The sequence below is a fragment of the Equus caballus genome, chromosome 15 (genome assembly GCF_041296265.1).
Source record: "Equus caballus isolate H_3958 breed thoroughbred chromosome 15, TB-T2T, whole genome shotgun sequence".
NCBI classification, from domain to species: Eukaryota; Metazoa; Chordata; class Mammalia; order Perissodactyla; family Equidae; genus Equus; species Equus caballus.
Genome location: NC_091698.1, coordinates 16,187,823 through 16,204,899, shown reverse-complemented (window position 1 = coordinate 16,204,899; position 17,077 = coordinate 16,187,823). Strand labels below are relative to the sequence as shown.

Here is a 17,077-nt window from a genome sequence, read left to right as displayed (position 1 = left end):
TGGGGGCAGGGCCAGGGCAGGCTGAGGCAGCCTAGCAACAGCAAGACTGGAACCTTGGTGCCGAAACAGGATGTCTGTCCCTGTGTGGCAAGTGCTGGCAAAACCAGCGTCTGAACAAGGCTGATGGATTTTCCCCTACTCCACTTGTCTTTCAGCTGTGGCTGTGAATGCACTGAGTGAGAACTTGTCCAGCTATTTTGAAAATCACAAACAAACGAGACCCCGTGATTCGTCAACGACCAAAGAATGGCCAATGGCCCAGAAAACAGATACAAGACTCAGTGAGAAAATGTGGGCTCAGGCCAGGCTACCTCCTGCCAGGGACGCTCTGCCTGTGCCTCTGCTCCATCTGTGCTCTACCCACCTCACCCTGGCTAGCCAGATTCTCCCCTTTGCCTTCTTGAATTTTCTTCTAGAGTTTTCTGAGCTGGGCATGCATAGAACACAGCAACCTGTGTCCCAAGTTCAAAGCGTTTCCCATGAGGGTGCTCCACCAGCTGTTTAAAATGCCACTTCCCTGCCTTTTGTGAAAACAGGCCATTAGAAGCTGGATGGTTCCTCGGGGGCTGGCCAGGGCGGGAGCGTGGTACTGAGAGAACAGCCGCCATCCAGCTCTGTCCTGCAGCAACTCAACTTGTAGGCAGACCCAGGGGTCTGGGCTTGGCACAGCAGAGTTTTCAAGCGCCGGAGGATGTGTTGGGCCTGAGCCCTGGCGGTGAGCAGACGCCCCTGCCTCTTGGCTTCGTGCTGGAACAGTCCCAGCCTGCAAGCAGTGGCCCCCAGAACTCACTGTGCCTTTCTCCCTCCACCTGCCAAGGTGCCAGCTGCCTCTGGGGGAGGAAAACGAGGAATGCACTTTCCGGAGAGCCTGTCTGGGAGTCCAGGGCTGTACATGGTGCCCGGAGCTTGCTCACAGCTCCACGCTGACTCGAGACACTGGAAGTTGTCTGGCTTGGAGCCACAAGCGTGGCTTCCATCTGGTGGTAAAAAAAACATATCAGAACTCTCAAAGACCTTTGACACTGTGCTCCTTTAGATGTCCTGCTGGCCTTTGGTTTTGTGTAAATAACTCAACGACTTTTCCTGAGGTTCAAGATCAGGTCCATGGGACATTGTCAGCACAAAGTTCTTATCCATTATCAACTAAATATGGAGCTATAATCTTCATCTTTGTTCACAAAAGGCTCAACATTCCACCTCTAGGAGACAGAAGACCTTCCTGTCCACTCATTTTTTCAAACAGGAATAAAAGTAAAAGGTAGCACATATTCATCATGGATTATGTGTTAGACACTGAGCTACCTTCTTTACAAGCATTATTTAAATACTTACATTACGAAAAGTAGACATTGTTCCCATTTTACACATAAAGAAACTGAGACTCAGAGGGGAAAAGGAACTTAACACAGCTAGTAGGTGGCACAGATGGAACCCTAGCTCTTTGCACTCCCCGAGGTGCCTCACCAGCACACACTGAACACTCGCAGTTTGCACAGTGGGCTTCAGCCTTTCTGAGCTTGTAGGATTCCGGTGGAGATTTAGAAGGACTCAGAGGCAGTAAGTCAGTCGTCCTCTGACCATCCAGGCAGCCATTCTGCAGCTTTCCTCTATGAGCATCGTCTTTACACCCGGCCTGCAGGACCAACGCCCATCACTGAATTTGCTTTTCCTTTGAGACGGCCCCACGTGCAAGGACACTGCCTATATGCACTGGGCTGCAAGAGATGGTGCAGTGTCCTGGGGCCAGCACTGCAGGGACCTTTACCTTCTCTGAGCCAGCGATAGGCCTTAGGCAGAGAGGAACAGGGAGCAAGTGGGAGTAAACACCCTGCCTGCCGCTAGCCTCCTTTTGCCCTCTGCCTCCCAACCAGGCCTTCTACTGGCCAAATCCAACTGGAGGCCAGAGGGCAAAGCAGCCTGTTGGTGCAGCCCACACAGGGCAGTCTCCCCGCCACAGAGCAGAGAGGGCTGGAGAGTGGGTCAGGGGAGAAATGGAAAAGCCCAGGACACGGACAGGACCTGTGTCTTATTTGTCCTGGAGGCCCCAGCCTGGGCCCCACATACAGCAGGTGCTCATAAATGTTGGTTGAGAGGATGGCTGCAAGGGTGAGTGGAGATGGTGGGTGGACTTGTAGGCACAGCTCACCCCACCCCCACCCCAGCCCACAAGCAGGGCGACAGATCTCAGGCAGGCAGAGGGTGGCCAGAACCAACAGGCCTGGGAGAGAGCTGGGTGGAATGAAGTTGTGGTCTGGGAACTGAGGAGCATGGAAAAGCCCCTGGCAGAAATGTCCCTGGTTAGAGCCCAGTGGTGGCTGGAGGGAGTGGCCTGGGGGACAGGAACTGATTGGTTCAGCAAGAGAAGGCCTGGCACTGTCCGCCTGGCCAACCCATAAGCAGGTGATGTCTGAGAGAGTGGCCCTGAAGTGCTGGGCAGGGAAGAGTCAGCTGGCTGACCTGGGGACAGATTAGACAACGGGAGCATGTCTCATGAAATTGCTCCTGCACAAGTTAGAAAAGCCACAGCCGCCCTTAGCTGCCCGTAGTAAGACAGGGTAGCTCTCGGATGCCGCTGCACTGTCCTGCAAGGAAGGGCCTCACCCAACCTGATCTACAGAGGAAGGGTTGACAAGAAGGAGACGTTTTCATCGCTAAGGAGCTCTTTCTTTTGTGGGTAAGGTGGCCCTGCTTCCTTGGTCAGAGGCCCAGAATTTTAGATGACACCAGGGAGCAGGAGTGCATGGTGACAGGACTTCCTCCCTATTCCTAACCTGAAAGGTTAACAAGCAACTCTTGGGACCATCAGTAGCCATGCGACGAAAAAGTACTAGAGTGACAGACACAGAGCGCATGCTACGTGCTGTTCTAAGCACTCTCCATGCATGTGTTAAACATGCAGTTCTCACGAAGGAGGGTATTATTATCCCCACTTTACAGAGGAGAAGACTGAGGCACTGAGTAGGGGGCTTGCCCAGGCTCACTGAGCTTTGGAGGGGGAGACCCGGTTTGGAAGCAGGTGGTCTGGCTCCAGGGCCCATCCTGACTTCTAGGTTCTCCCACCTCTGAACATGGTCCAGGAGCCAGCAGGGAAGACAGATTTAGCTGCAGGGTGGAGCTGATCTGCAGGTGGTGGAGCAAAGAGGAAGTAACCGAGTCTAAACGAGGGATTTTTCTTAAAATAAACCTTTCCTTTAGAAAAGTTCTAGATTTCTAGAAAAGTTGCAAATATAGTACAGAGAGTTCCTGTACACCTCACACCTAGTTTTCCCTTTTGTTATCTTAACAATCATATGATACATTGTCACATCTGATGGACCAATATTGGTACATCATTACTAACACACAGTCCATCCTCTACTCGGTGTCTTTAGCTTTGGCCTGAGGTCCTTTTCTGTCTCGGGATGCCCCCCAGGAGGACACGTCCCATCACCTTTCCCCGTCATGTCTCCTCAGGCTCCTCTTGGCTGTGAGTTTCTCAGACGCTCCTAGTTTTTGATGACCTGGACAGTTTCGAGGAGTGATGGCCGGGCATCTTGTGGAATGTCCCTCAAGTGGGGTTTGTTGGACATCTTTCTCACGATTAGACTGGGTCACAGGTGTGGGGAGGAAGACCACAGAGGTGAAGTGCCCTTTTCATCACAGCGCATCAAGGGGACATGCCATCAACATGACTTATCACTGTAGATACTGACCTCGATCACCTGGCTGAGGCAGCGCCTGCCAGGCTTTTCCACTCGAAAGTTATTTTTTTCCCATTCCACACTGTCTCTTCTGAAGGAAGTCCCTCTGAGCAGCCACACTCAAGGGGTGGGGAGTGATGCTTTACCTCCTTGAGAGGGGAGTATCTACATAGTTATTTCAAATTCTTCTGTATGAGAGATTTGTCTCTTCTGCTCCATTCATTCAATCAATCATTTACGTCTATGGATATTTATTTTAAGTTTTGGATTATAATCCATTGCTGCTTTATGTATGTATATGTATGGTGATTGGGAGCTCTTTCAGTTGAGTCTTGTGTCCCCTTGACACGCCCCCATTGTTTTGAGCACTTCCTTACTCTCTGGCACTATAAGATGCCCAGGCTCGCCTTGTATTTTCCCTCCCCAGCCCCAGGATGAGCTACTTCTCCAAGGAGCTCTGGTCCCTTTTATTTGAAGGTGGCATTGGACACCTGTATCCAGATGTGGGGTAAGGTGAAGAGATATCTGAGGGTGCCCTGAATACCTGCTATGTCTCGGTGCAAGAAAAATGCGCTCACATTTATGAAGGTAACTGCTGTGACAGTAAGTCGACAATGGCATGCTGATGATGCTGGTAGCCCACCATTGGCCCGCCCTTGGATTTTTCCAGAACGGATCAAGCCAAGGTGAACTCAAGTGTCCTGGACTCCTGGCCAAGAGGTCTGCCTCCATGCTCATCAGTGTCGACCCTGCAGCCTGCCTCAGGGGTCTGGGGGCTTTGACTCCTCGAAGAACTTGCCCTTTTTGAGTATTCTTTAAATAGAAAAATGATTCCAGGTATTATGAAGGACCTGGCGCATCAGAAAGTCCTCTCTCCCAACGCCTGCTTCCTCAACTTTAAGACAAACATTTACCTTCTCATTGAAAGAGCCTTCGTTGTTTTAATCACTGAAAAAGCCTGGAAGACTTTCTCCAATTAATATGAGAATTCAGCGCTGACAGCGGCAATGGGCTTCAGCATTTGTGAAAGGCCGGGAGGGCTTTTCTGGGTCTGAGAGGGGAAAACCATCATTGGTTTTCTCTTTTTGCTCAATCTCTCACTCATACAAAGATACTAATCACTTTTAAGTCCTTATTAAATGCAAGGCATCACACTATACGATGAACTAAAGAATCAAATGGCATGTGTTTATTCTTATCTATAGATGGCACTCATGGCCTCTATGGAAGTAGATACGACCCCTCAAGAAGCCCGTTTCTAATAGAGGAACTCCAACTGACTTCATTCTCCGAAAGGACTGGGCTGCAGTACAAAGTCATTCTTCCTTTTCCTGATCAAGCACATCCACACAGGGAAGTGCCCAGGGCAAGAAGGCAAGCAGAGAGGCACCATGGCTGGGCTGCATGTGCCATGTACTGGGGTAAGGCCTGCTGGCTACTGTTATCACTGAAAAAGCCACATCTTTTAGAAACCCATTGTTGGTCTTTGAAGTACAAAAGAATCCAGGCAGGGTACAGGAGTAGTGTCTGAAGGGGTAAAACACACCCCCCAGGTCTGGAACACCCCATTACTCTCTGTGGTCTCCCCCTCCCCGCAATAATCACCAGCTTATTAGGCGGCCAGGTCTCTTCTTCAGTCTAATTAAACACAACAAGCTCATTTAAAAAAAAATCACAAAAAGATTGAACTTGGCAGGTTCTGGGTGTCTTTGCTAGTCTGCATGTTTGTAATATTTTTTAAAAGACTCGGGGTTTTGCAATGTATTTCTAAAGATGAGGCCTCCAAGGATCTTCATGTTTATGGAACACACAGATCCTTCTAACAGATGCTGAGGTTGACAGCACTAGGAGAAGAATTTTTGTTGCTGTTGACCTGTTTGTTTTTAACAGGGATTTTTATAAATCAGTAATTTTGACTCTTACAATATTAGAGGAAACTTGTTAGAGTCTGAGATGTAGTGAAGTGAGGTCAAAAGAAATGGGTGCTGAAGCACTGGGAGCACCACACAGACTGTGCCCCACCTGGGAGCATTTCAGTATGGAGACAGTCTCAGGAAAGCCAGAGAAAAGACTAAGAAAAATCCATTCTGAAAGCAGGGGAGTATCAATGAATTTGTTAGCACAGCTGCAAATCTGGTTAAATTAAACCCAACAGGAGAATAATCCACACACAGAGCAGAAAGAGGCAGATAATGTAAACTCAAATGAGTATAGTTTGAAAGCTTTCCAAAAGGAAACCATTAACGCTCAAGAGTTTCCAGCAAGGGGCAGGGGTGCATAAGGAACAGGCATTCGGTTTCCAGTGAGGGCTCAGGTGTCTACTGAGTAAGCAGAGAAGTGCCAGCTTCAAAAATGTTCAATGTTGTAGAAAATGAGATTCACCTAAAACTCCTAGGTGCTGACCCATCCAGTGATGCCAAAGTTGTTCCCTCCTTCCCACTGTACTTCTCCGTCACGCCTCAAAGGACGTAACTCACGCCTAAGGAACAGACCTTAGCCGATGTTGGTTAAGGAGCATCTGCAGCTTAGACCCAGACACCCAGGCCGTGAAGGTATCACCCAGCTGGGCAAGTTGAGGGCCAGATCTGCCACCTCCCTTTGGTGAACGTCCACCTCCTCCAACGTCCTCCTTTGCTGGGCCCACTCTAGGCTGCCCGCTGCCCTTCACTTCTCCCACTTGCCCAGCCTGGTCCCAGCCTCATCCCGAGAAATTTTGCTTATTACATTTCACCCGCACACACACACACCACACGGCACCCCACAGCAGCTGGGGTGGGGGCAGGGAGCAGCGTTTATAAAACTGCTCCTCACCCCAGGAATTCTGGGGCAGGGAGAGGAGCTGTTCACCTAAAACACGATGAGCGAGGAACGAGTGAAGGGAAGGGTAGGAAACCCCATGAACTGGGGTGATGTCAAGATGGCAGTAGGGAGCTTGAGGATGCTGAGCAAGGCTGCTCCGAGGCAGGGTTGTGGGGAAGAAAAGCACGGCCTGCCTCCTCCCCACCCAGGGTTAGGTATTGTGAAGAATACAGACAGCAAGAACTGACGACTCAGAGGAGGACTCCAGCAAATTTTGGGTAGCGGGAGTCAACAAGTGGAAAGCCACTAAGGCATGTTTGGGAACGCGAAGCTGGATTCCCTTTGCCCTGCTTTCACCTCTGGAATTACTGGTCCCTTGAATAAAGCTGCTTCATTTTGACCATCTAACATGAACTGTGTTTCCTGATGCGCCCAAGTTCTGAGGGGCAGCACATGGGAGACAGAGCAGCCCAGTGGGCATTTGGGGGCTGGGGCAGGTGGGGCGGGACTGTGGGAGAGCCAAGGGAACGCACCCCCTCGCTTGCTGCGCGTATGCGTGATAAGGTGTGCACTTGCACTTAGTAACCTCAGCCACTGTGAGGCTCCTGGGGGTGGGGTGGGGGTGGGGGACAGGTCACTGCACTCTCTGTGTTCTTAACCTGAAACCCAACTATGTAACGTCTTCTAGTTGTTGTTTAACCTCAGCTCATTTCATCCTCTTCCCTATTGGCTTCACCGATTCCAGACAGGTCTGTGATGAAAGAATTCCAGGACGGCTCCTGAGAGTCACGTCCTGAAGCCCCGGTGGGAGACAGGAGAGCGAAACTCGCCTTGTGAGGCTCTCAAGGGCTGGGAGGAAATTCCCTTCCCCAGCTCTGGCTGGCATGCCTGCCTCTGGTCTCAGCAGTGATCTATATTTTTAAACAAAGATTTATGGATTACTCACCAAGTTGTAGGCTCACGTGCACATGACGATATTTATGTTACATTGTGCCTATAACAAGCCACCTAGTGACCACTGCTTGTGTGGTGTTGGGGTGGGAGCTGCTATTTTATTCAGAGTGGGGCAGGAGGATTTCTGTGATAAGGTGACTTGTTAGCAGAGACATGAAGAGAATGAACAAAACGCACAGAGACCCTGGGAAAGAGTATTTTGGGGCAGAAGGAACAGCAGATGCAGCACCTTGTGGCTTGTGTGACAAGCGGCAGGACGGCCCATGTGGCCGCCCAGACATGATGCTCCATGGAAATCGTAGACCCTGCCTTGTCCTCCTTGGTGTAGCTGCCCCTTAATTGCAGGGTCCCAGTGGTGTTCTGGATCCTGGCCAAACTGATAGGTTGCCCCAGGGAAAGATGGATACCCCAGATGGACTTGACCTTCAGGAAACCCAAGTGAATGACTGACGAGGCAAGGTTTAGCTGTCATATTAAATTCAGCCCATGAGTGCACGCAGAGCATTGACAGGACTACAGCGTCTCCCTGTCCTGTTCTAAGTGCTCTGCCTGCCTCATCTCACTTAAATCCACACAACGATCCCACACAGTGAGTCCTATTATCCTTTCTCAAGAAACTGAGAGACACCACCCAACAACGATTATCCAGAGTGCCCCCAACCAGCACATGTCCACGGGGTGCTGGGGACTGTGCTCCTGCCCACCCTTCCACCATGCCCTGGCCTCAGCACCCTTTCCTGAGCCTTGCTGCCTCCTGCAGGTGTGTCCACCTCCTGTGGATACACCCACTCTGGTCCAACCCCACAGGACACGTCCAGCCTTACGTCAGAGAAGAAACGCTTCTGGAGTTGAAGCAGATCTGGCTTGTCTTGGGTGCAATTCTGACCCTGCCGTTGTGAGCAGAGTGGCTGCCTGGGTCTGCTGTTGGCCATGGGGGAATGGAAAGAGAGGTTCTGTTTTCTGCTCTAGTTCCCAGAATCCTGCTCCCCAAACAACACCTGGGCAGGCTCTGCGGCCCAACGAGCAGGGGGTGTCTGCTAAACGGTCTGCGGAGCTCAGAGATGCCTAGGGTTTTAGACATCTGTCTAGGTAGAAAGTGTCCCCACCCCTGAAGTGGTTATGACATACAGGGAAACTTCAATCTAACTTGCAACAGCCCAGCTCCTCCCAGATCTGAGCTCTGAAGGAGCCCACAGAAAAGACACTGAGTTGAAGTCCACGAACCTGAGTTGAAATCCTGCCACTTACCAGGAGAGAGCTATGGGTCAAGTTACCGACCGCCCTCTCCCAGCCTTAATTGACATTTGTGAAACAGTGGTGAAACTCTCTATTTTACAGGATTGTTGTGCAGAGGGAATGAAATGAGAACACAAGTGTCCCAAAAAGGCTGGCTTATATAAACATTCATTGAGAACCTACTGTGTGCCAGGCATGCGCTAGGTGCTGGAGCAGAGCAGCGCTCCATCTGTAGACACGCCCTCTGTCCTCGAAGAGAGAACAGTTCAGTGCATGGAGGACACGGACACTGAACAGACTAATTACAACACCGTGCAATGTGGTCAATGCTGTTATTGCTGTTTCTTATATGAATTTGTCTTTTTGTTTGTGTGTGAACATGTGGCTATTTGTCCTATTTCTTCCTTAATGCTAGTAAGGCCATCAGAGCAGGAATCATGTCTCCTATTCTTTTAGATCTTCGTACAAAAACGTGAGCAAGATTCGGGGCATGGTATCCTATGGCAAATCAGTGGCCTTTCTAACTCAACAGAGAAAACCTCCAGGGAGGCCCTGGTGAAGCGTTCTTGTTCAGGCACCAGTGTAAACAGGAAGGACAGCCCCCAATCCCACTGGACAGCCACACTCAAGGAGCTCGCATCCTCCGGCCTCCTGACTGGAACCAGCGGGCAGGAGGAAGGATGCTCAGCCCGACTGAGGCCTGCATGTCCAGAGGCCCTCCTTTTATTTGACTGATGCCGCAGGAGGCAAACAGCCAGTGTCTTAGAGAACAAGGGACACTGAATTTGCCAGTGTCTCAATTCTGTTTATTCTGTAAACATAAGGAGGAGCTCGACATTCTACTGTTCTTAGTTTTGCAATCTTCACAAAATAAATATTTGCCTTCAAAGCAACCACTGAGATAATCATCAGGGTAATATCGTTGAGTGCCTTTCCCTCTCACATGTCTGCCAGTTGCAGAAGGTCAGGCAGAGAGCTGTGTGTGGTCTGTTTGGATAATGATTTTCTTGTGGAAACCTCAAGTTGGAAACCAACTGGCAGCAATTTTGGAGAAAATTTGGACTCTTGGTTTTTAGAGCTGACTCAAAACCAAGTGTCCCAAGTCACTGGGATGTCCCTGCCTTGGTTTCTTCTATCCATAAAGTGAGGGGCAAAATTGCTCAAGTGGGTGTCAGAGGGTGCCAAGACGTTTGCTGAGACCACAGTGGCTGTAGGCCGGGGGCTACCCTGACGGATCGGACGTTGGCTGTGTGTTCACATACCTGAGGCATGGGTCTCACTCTCCAAATCTCTCCAAGAATAAGCTAAAATTTAAAAGGGGTCCTGCTGAATTGAAATGATACTTTTGTAAATTTTATTGCCCATCAGCAGAAAACCACACTCCGCCAATCGAACGACGCCCCTCTGCCCGGCGGCCACCGGCCCCTCCCGGTCACACTTCTGGGACATGCTGGCTTTCTGCAGAGGAGGGAGCATCTAAATAGCCACATCCCCAAGGGCTCATTCTGATTGATTTTCTTCCTGATGGATAGGAAGTTTTAGGAACAGCCGTTTTGAGCCATTATTGAGGACTAAATCTTGAAGAAAACGAACCTTAAAAGTCCTCTGAGGTTTCTTTAAGAAAGTGCAGTGCATTTCAACATTTTTAAGGATTAGAAGTTTTCTGGGCCAGAGGTAATGTTTGTTATGCAAGAACACAGAGCCTCAATCAAAATATTAAACCATAAAACCATATCTAGCAGGTAAACAAAATCAGCCAAACCAATAGACATTTGCATCCCATCGGACCATCCTCCGTGGTCTGAACAGTGTCAGGAGCCTGGCCAGATGCCAAGCCAACGAGCCCATGCTCCAGCTCCTCCCTCATGACCCGTCCACATGCTCTCACCACGCTGGGCTTCCCAGACACAGAGTCCCTCTCCAGGCTGTCTTCCCAGACAATTGATCTCCGTGGTCCTATTACTTGGAAGGAAACTGAACTGGCCCGGCGCTGGTGGGCCACACGGTGCTGGGCAGAGCAGCCAGGTTCTCTCTAACTCTACAAGGGCTGTGTGCAATGGACAGGAACAGCTCTGGCATGCCAAACTGGGTGTGAAAGTGCTCTCTGAATTAGTTCCCCAACAGCACACTGGAATAGGAGGCTTCCTGGCGGAAGGAAGAGTCAGGGTGCTGGGCTGCGCTCCCCTCAGTGCTCCTCTGTCCGCCCTGCTCCATCTCTCTCCTAACAGGGTAAGTGCTTCTCCCTCTCAGAGTGAGAACTGGGGAGCGAGCGGAGCTGGCTAGGTGCTCTGGGCTGACTGCGGCAGTACTGGGGAAGGCTGCAAAGGAGCAGAGGGCCATTCTTCACTCTAGAACAATGTTAAGTATCTTGTTTCTAGTTGAGATTTAAAAAAATTTAAGCATGTGTTTCAGGTCTTTAAGACTGTTCTCCGAAAGGACCCCTTTCTCATTTATGAATTGCAGAGAGAACAGAAGTTAGGTTGAAAGGGATTGTCCCTCTGTCCTGCCCACTCCTCGTGCACCTGCCTCTCCTGCCCGGCACACTAGCCACATCAGCCCTCTCAGGAAGAGGCTCCCTGGAGCTCTGACTCACAGCAGGTGGAGGTGGGTTTCAAAATATAACAGCTGGTGTGCCGTGGGCACTGATGGTCCCAGAACAACACAGGCGTGAACAACTGTGGCTGAACTTCAGCCTTCAGTTAATGTGCTATACTTTTATTGGCCTTCCCACCCCCTCAGTGACAGCCCAGACTCCTCACGACGGCCTCTAGCCGGCAGGCCCTAGCTCCTGGTTCTCCTCTTTCATCCTCCCTCTGCCACAGCCATACCGCCTTCTCACTGGGGCTGGGACGGCTCAGGTTCATCCCCACCCTGGGGCCTCTGCTTGGCTCACTCCCTCACTTCATTCAGGTTTTCGCTCAGACACCATCTACTCATAAAGCCCCCTCATTCTCACGCCAAGCACTTTCTCTGCTTACCCAGCATATTTGTTTCTTCATGGCAGTGGATTTATTTGAAGTTACCTTCATATCTGTGTATTAGGGCTTCTGTCCTACACTAGAATGCTAGCTCCATGAAGCAGAGGCATTTTCTCCCATCGTCCATGGTACCTTGGCATCACCACAGCCCAGGACAGTGCCTGCCATGGAGCAGAAGCTCAGGAAAGATGTTCAATGAATGAATGTATATTAAAACCAATGTGAAATCCTACCTTCCTCTCTCTCCTGTGCATGAAGGTTAGGAAATACAGAATTGGAAATACGGCAACATTGGAATTTTAAGAGAAAAGATTTGGTAATGGTATGATGGTTGTCAAAACTATGACCTCTCATTTTTCATTTGTGGTCTAGTTTAGCATGTCTTTCTTTATATCCTAAGAAAGTACTTTGTATCAGGATTAAAGTGTTGGCAGAATTATCTCCCTATTATTTTCAGGAGACTAATATCTTATTTCAGTATTTGGGCTCACCTTTTAGTTGCTTGTATCTAGCCACTGAATGGTATCATTTAACAGCATCAATCCTAAGGGATCTAGAAATACCACAGCTAAGCTGGGCTTCCATGCACCCTGGGCCTTGCCACTGTTAGAAGTGATAACACGATTATGGCTGTTACTGCTCTGCTTGCTGATTCCATCAAGACTCACAAGCCAAGGGAATTTCCTGCCATGGGTGGGCACAGTCTGATTTGCTGGCTTATGAAGTGACATGAGATGACCTGAGCTCACTGGGGGCACAACTGCGGCATCGAGGCAAGTGTGTCCCCCTGTGCAAGTCTCATTACTGCTCTTTATTTTCCAGTGATCTGATTTGTCGGAATGGAAAACAAAGGCCTCCTGGTTAGTTGCATGTGTAACTACATGTACAGACCTCCAGGTGCCTAAGAAGGCGGGCCCGGGCAGAGGAAGCAGGACCTCCAGATTCTCCAGCTTGTGTCTGTTCCACCTTGTAGCCACACAGTGTGTCTGCCATGCAGCCTTTAAGAAATAACATGCGTCTCTGCTCCTAGAGAGGGTAGCTTTGCTCACTGCAATTGGTTTGCTTGTTGACTTAGGGTTCTTTGATGTTTCGGCAGCCCCTTGCCCCCAACTGTGTGATTAGAACAACCTGTGACCTTTCTTTGACATGAAGGATTCCATTCATTCATTCATTCATTCATTGGACATATTTTCACTAGGTGCCCACTATGTGCTAGGGAAGACGCTGGGACTAAGGACCCCTCAGATTGTAGGATCCGCTTCTATGCCATGTAATGAATGGCCCACCCTCTGCCAAGACCCAGGGCAAAGCTTCTTCCTTAGCTTCGATTGTATAGAGGTAACCACCCTTGGCAATGCTCTGTGACTCCCTCAGGACAGAGAGTGATGAAAAATTAGGACAGGGGGCCAATAAATAGTGTGGTGTTGGGGTTGACCCTACCCTGGGAGGCTAAGGTATACAAAGGGGAGTGTTTACTCACTGTACACTTATTTTTACCTGATGGTTGTCATTGCACCTTCTCCGCTTGTCCTCACAGAGGCCCATGTACCAGTCTCAGAGGTGGGGACAGAGGTTCATCCCTCCTAGTTACAACTGACATGGCACGATGCCTGGCATTCTAGGTGGGCGACCTACGTCAGCTACTGCCAGTATCGTAATCATCATTAGCTATGTAGCTTTGGACGAGTCACTTAACCTTTCTAAGTCTCAAGTTCTTTATTTGGAAAATAGGGAAGATATGCACGAAAATGCTTTGTAAAGTGGTGGAGAAAGTAGGGCAGAGGTTAAATGACTGGACATCACTTTACCTTTCCTTGCTTTATTTTTTAGGAAAACGATAATCGGAGGCTGAATAAAAGTCCTGCCCACACACGGAGTTCAAGGAGGACAGCAGCATGGCTGTGACGGGCACTCACGGAAGCAGAACCCAGCCTTTGTTTCCTAATTGATCTAATGTGCTAAGTGAGCGTAATGTAAGTTAATTAATGATGCTCTTGGTAGGTGGAATTACCTAGGCAGAGCCTCAAACAGCATCAAAGAAACAAGCGGGCAGGTGTCATCTGGGATAACTGAGGAAACAAGGGCCGGGAGGAAAGCTGCTAAGAAGTGTGCAGGCAGGACACAGAGCAGGCTGGGGAGAGAAACCGGCCTGAGGGGCTGAGCCGTTTAATCAGCGGGCTGGCTTCCAAAATGCCATCCTGTTTACAGCTACGGTGTTTGAATTTCAGATTTGCTTGAGTCTTTGAAGCAGGGTTCCTGGGCATTTCCTTGAGAATGAATTCCATTTTTTGGAAACCACAAAACTCACTCACCTGGGCCCAGGAAGGAGACTCAGGTGACCTGGCTTCTATCTGTGGTCCTTTGGGACCTAAGGAACTTTGACGAGAAGATGCTCTCCGCTTAAAAGGGTCAGCTCCGTTTGCGCCCCGTGAAATGGGGCTAAGGCCAGGTCTGTCTTCACTTTCCCCGCAAACACTGAGCTGCTACTTGTGGCAGGTGCTGTGCTAGCTACAAGGACACAATGACGCTGAAGAGAGAAGGGCGAGCCCCTGACCCTTCTGAGCTTCAAAACAAAATTACAATTCTGTTCACTTTTACAGACTGGGTAGCTGCCAGACAGTGGACATCAAACATTTCAGGGAAATTTTATTTACTTTTTCCTCCCAAAGACGTGTGCTTCCAGGATTACCCTCCAAACGTGCTGTCACAAATTACTATTCCCACAGTACACGCAGCCTAGCTGGCTCACTTAAGGATGGGGAGAGCTGAGCGCCAAGGGGCCCCATCCTCTCCTCCAGTGAGGAAGGGCACACACAGGCAGTCATCAGGACACATGCTCCTTCCCAACTGTGATGAAAACTCTCTTTTTGGGGGACTCTCTCAAAACGTAACTTTAAAGGTTTTAAGTGACTATGACTTAGAAATCTCAGAGCATCAAAGCAGGCAATGATATTCTCTTAGCTATTTGAACTAATTCCTTTTATCCGTCAGTCCGTTATGGCTTTTCACCTCTTCAATATTTTGAATTAGCTGCAGTTCACTCTTGGGTAGGGTGTCTCAAAAAACCCACGGAGCGGCGGTCAGCTGGAGAGCAGGGGGCAGCGGCCTGGCCTTCATTTGTCCTCTTCCTCTCTCCGTTCCTCGTTCCCATCATCTCATAGCCCTGTGTCCCACTAACTCTGTCAAACGCCCCTGACTGTCAAACGCTTCCACCCTGCTAACCTATCACTTCACTCCCGACCCTTTATGGCTTTACCTGTCCCTCTTGGAGCCTCACCTGCCATCCTCCCCACCCAGCTGCCCCCTTCCTCCCCACCCTAGCACCCCTAGCCTCTGTGGTGCAAGAGCAATTGCTGCAGGATGCTGGGGATTCAGGGCCTGCTCCCGTGCAGGAGCCAGACCACTCCAAGATCTGTTAGAGCATTGAGAGGAACCCCTTGGCTGGAAATGAAAGCCTCAATCGTCAGAAATACATACCCACCCCTCACTCCCCCATCCTCCCACCCCAAAACACAAGGGCCAGACATTGGGTCTCAGACTTGACTCAAAACTGTACCTGGGGGCCGGCACAGTGGTTAAGTTCCCACATTCCGCTTTGGCAGCCTGGGGCTCGCCGGTTCGGATCCCGGGTGTGGACCTAGGTGCCGCTTGTCAAGCCATGCTGTGGCAGGCATCCCACAGATAAAGTGGAGGAAGATAGGCATGGATGTTAGCTCAGGACCAGTCTTCCCCAGCAGAAAAAAAGAGGAGGGTTGGCGGCAGATGTTAGCTCAGGGCTAATCTTCCTCAAAAAAAAAAACAAAAACCTGCACCTGGAAGGTCTGATAGGGCACTGGGGGAACCAGGGGCGGGACGCAGGCACGGAGGCCAGCTAGAGTCCCAGCTGCTGCTGCCTTCCCGGGAGCCAGGCTCGGGGGCAAACCTGACAAACACTTTCACGCTCTCTGGAGACACCGGCTGTCTCTGTTGCCAAATTCTTAAAGCCCGCTAAGCACACACAGCGTTTGGCTCACTAACCAAATGTGCAACCAGTAGCAAAATGGGGTTTCTGATGTTTTCCTGAAAACAAAGGAACAATCTCAGGTCTTAGAACTAGTAGCGCCAACATACAATAATCGGGAAAGCTTGTTCAAACGCAACCCAAAAATGACACGCATCTCAAAAATGCACTCAGGCTATTTCTCAGTCTATGACACCTCAGTCTCATCCTCAGCCAAAGAGTTTAGAAAACCTCCAGAGAAGGACGAAGGCTTACCTGGAGGGGCAGTTTCTAATCCAAGCAGAAGATGGTCCCTGAAGAAAGCCAGGCACCGTCCCGGTTTGGGCCACCAGGGTTCTCAGCTGGCGGCCCGGCACTGCTCTCAGAAGCAGGTGCTCAACGTCGCTGGAGGCCGGCAGAGCTGCGGGGGGCGAGGCACCTCTCTGCCGTCAGCCCCTCTTTCCTTCTGTTCCACGGGGCTTCTCGGGACTCCTCCTCGACTGTTCCCGTCCTGTCTGCACTTTGGAAACTCAGCCCTTGCCGAGGGGCTTTCCCTCACTGCAGACTCACCTGCGCCACCTAGAGGCCTCTCCCAGCACTGGAGAGGCTGGTGCCCGCTCTGCAGGGCCGCCCGCTCTGCAGCCTGACCACCCCCCCACAGGACTGGCTCTCGACTTCCTGCCCCGAAAGACACCAGATGGAATTTGTAAAATCAATGATTTGTTTTTTTGGAAGGAATTCTTGCTTCTGTCAGAACAACCAGAGGCTTTGGGCATTGGAATGCTAGAAAGCTAAATGAGCATTACAGAATTTGTTCACCCCAAGGACTCCCCATCGAGATGGCCACAGGCATGGCTGCTGCTGCATCCATTCAACTTTGAAACATGTTGGCAGTGTTCCTGCACGTTGCCACCCCACTGCTGCCCCTTCCCACCACATCTACTGCAGGGTTTGAGTCACCAGGATTGTTCTTTCTCTCCTCTCCCCTGTATCCCTGTAGGGGACAAAGACAATTCCTCTACCCTCTGGGTCCTTCTGGCTGGTCTACGAATTAAACTGACATGAGACAGAATAAGAGGAGGAAAATCAAAGTTTAACAACATGTATACTTGGGAGAGACCCAGTAAAACTAAGCAACTCACCAAAATGGCTGAAGCCACCACCTTAAATGCCATCTTCAGTTAAAGACAAAGGAGGATCTTGAGGGTAGTGGTTTGCAATTTCAAAGGAGGGGAAGGCAATTTAGATGGAGAAGGAAAAACAAATGCTTGATAAACAAGTGTTTGCTGGGTCATCTATGGCCGATGTGGCACAAGAAACAGAACTTTGATAAAAATGGGCTCAGCAAGGACCCTCCCATTTTACCAATACCCACAGTTATGTATGGTTATGGCCTGTCCCGGGACAGGCCTTCTACCTTGAATTCTTTCAGGCAGTTAGAGGGAAGGTCA

At 50.1% G+C, this 17,077-nt stretch overlaps 1 protein-coding gene across 2 annotated transcripts in view; it reads right to left on the bottom strand.

The window, feature by feature from the left end:
• Window positions 1–16,188, bottom strand: part of EDAR (ectodysplasin A receptor) — a 96,461-nt gene extending 80,273 nt beyond the window's left edge. Inside the window, exon 1 of one of the 2 annotated variants that reach the window (XM_014730851.3) lies at window positions 15,903–16,188. The gene's annotated coding sequence lies outside the window, so the exon portion shown is untranslated. The remainder of the gene's footprint in view (window positions 1–15,902) is intronic. The other variant, XM_014730852.3, reaches the window with a different exon arrangement.
• Window positions 16,189–17,077: the final 889 nt, after the last annotated feature.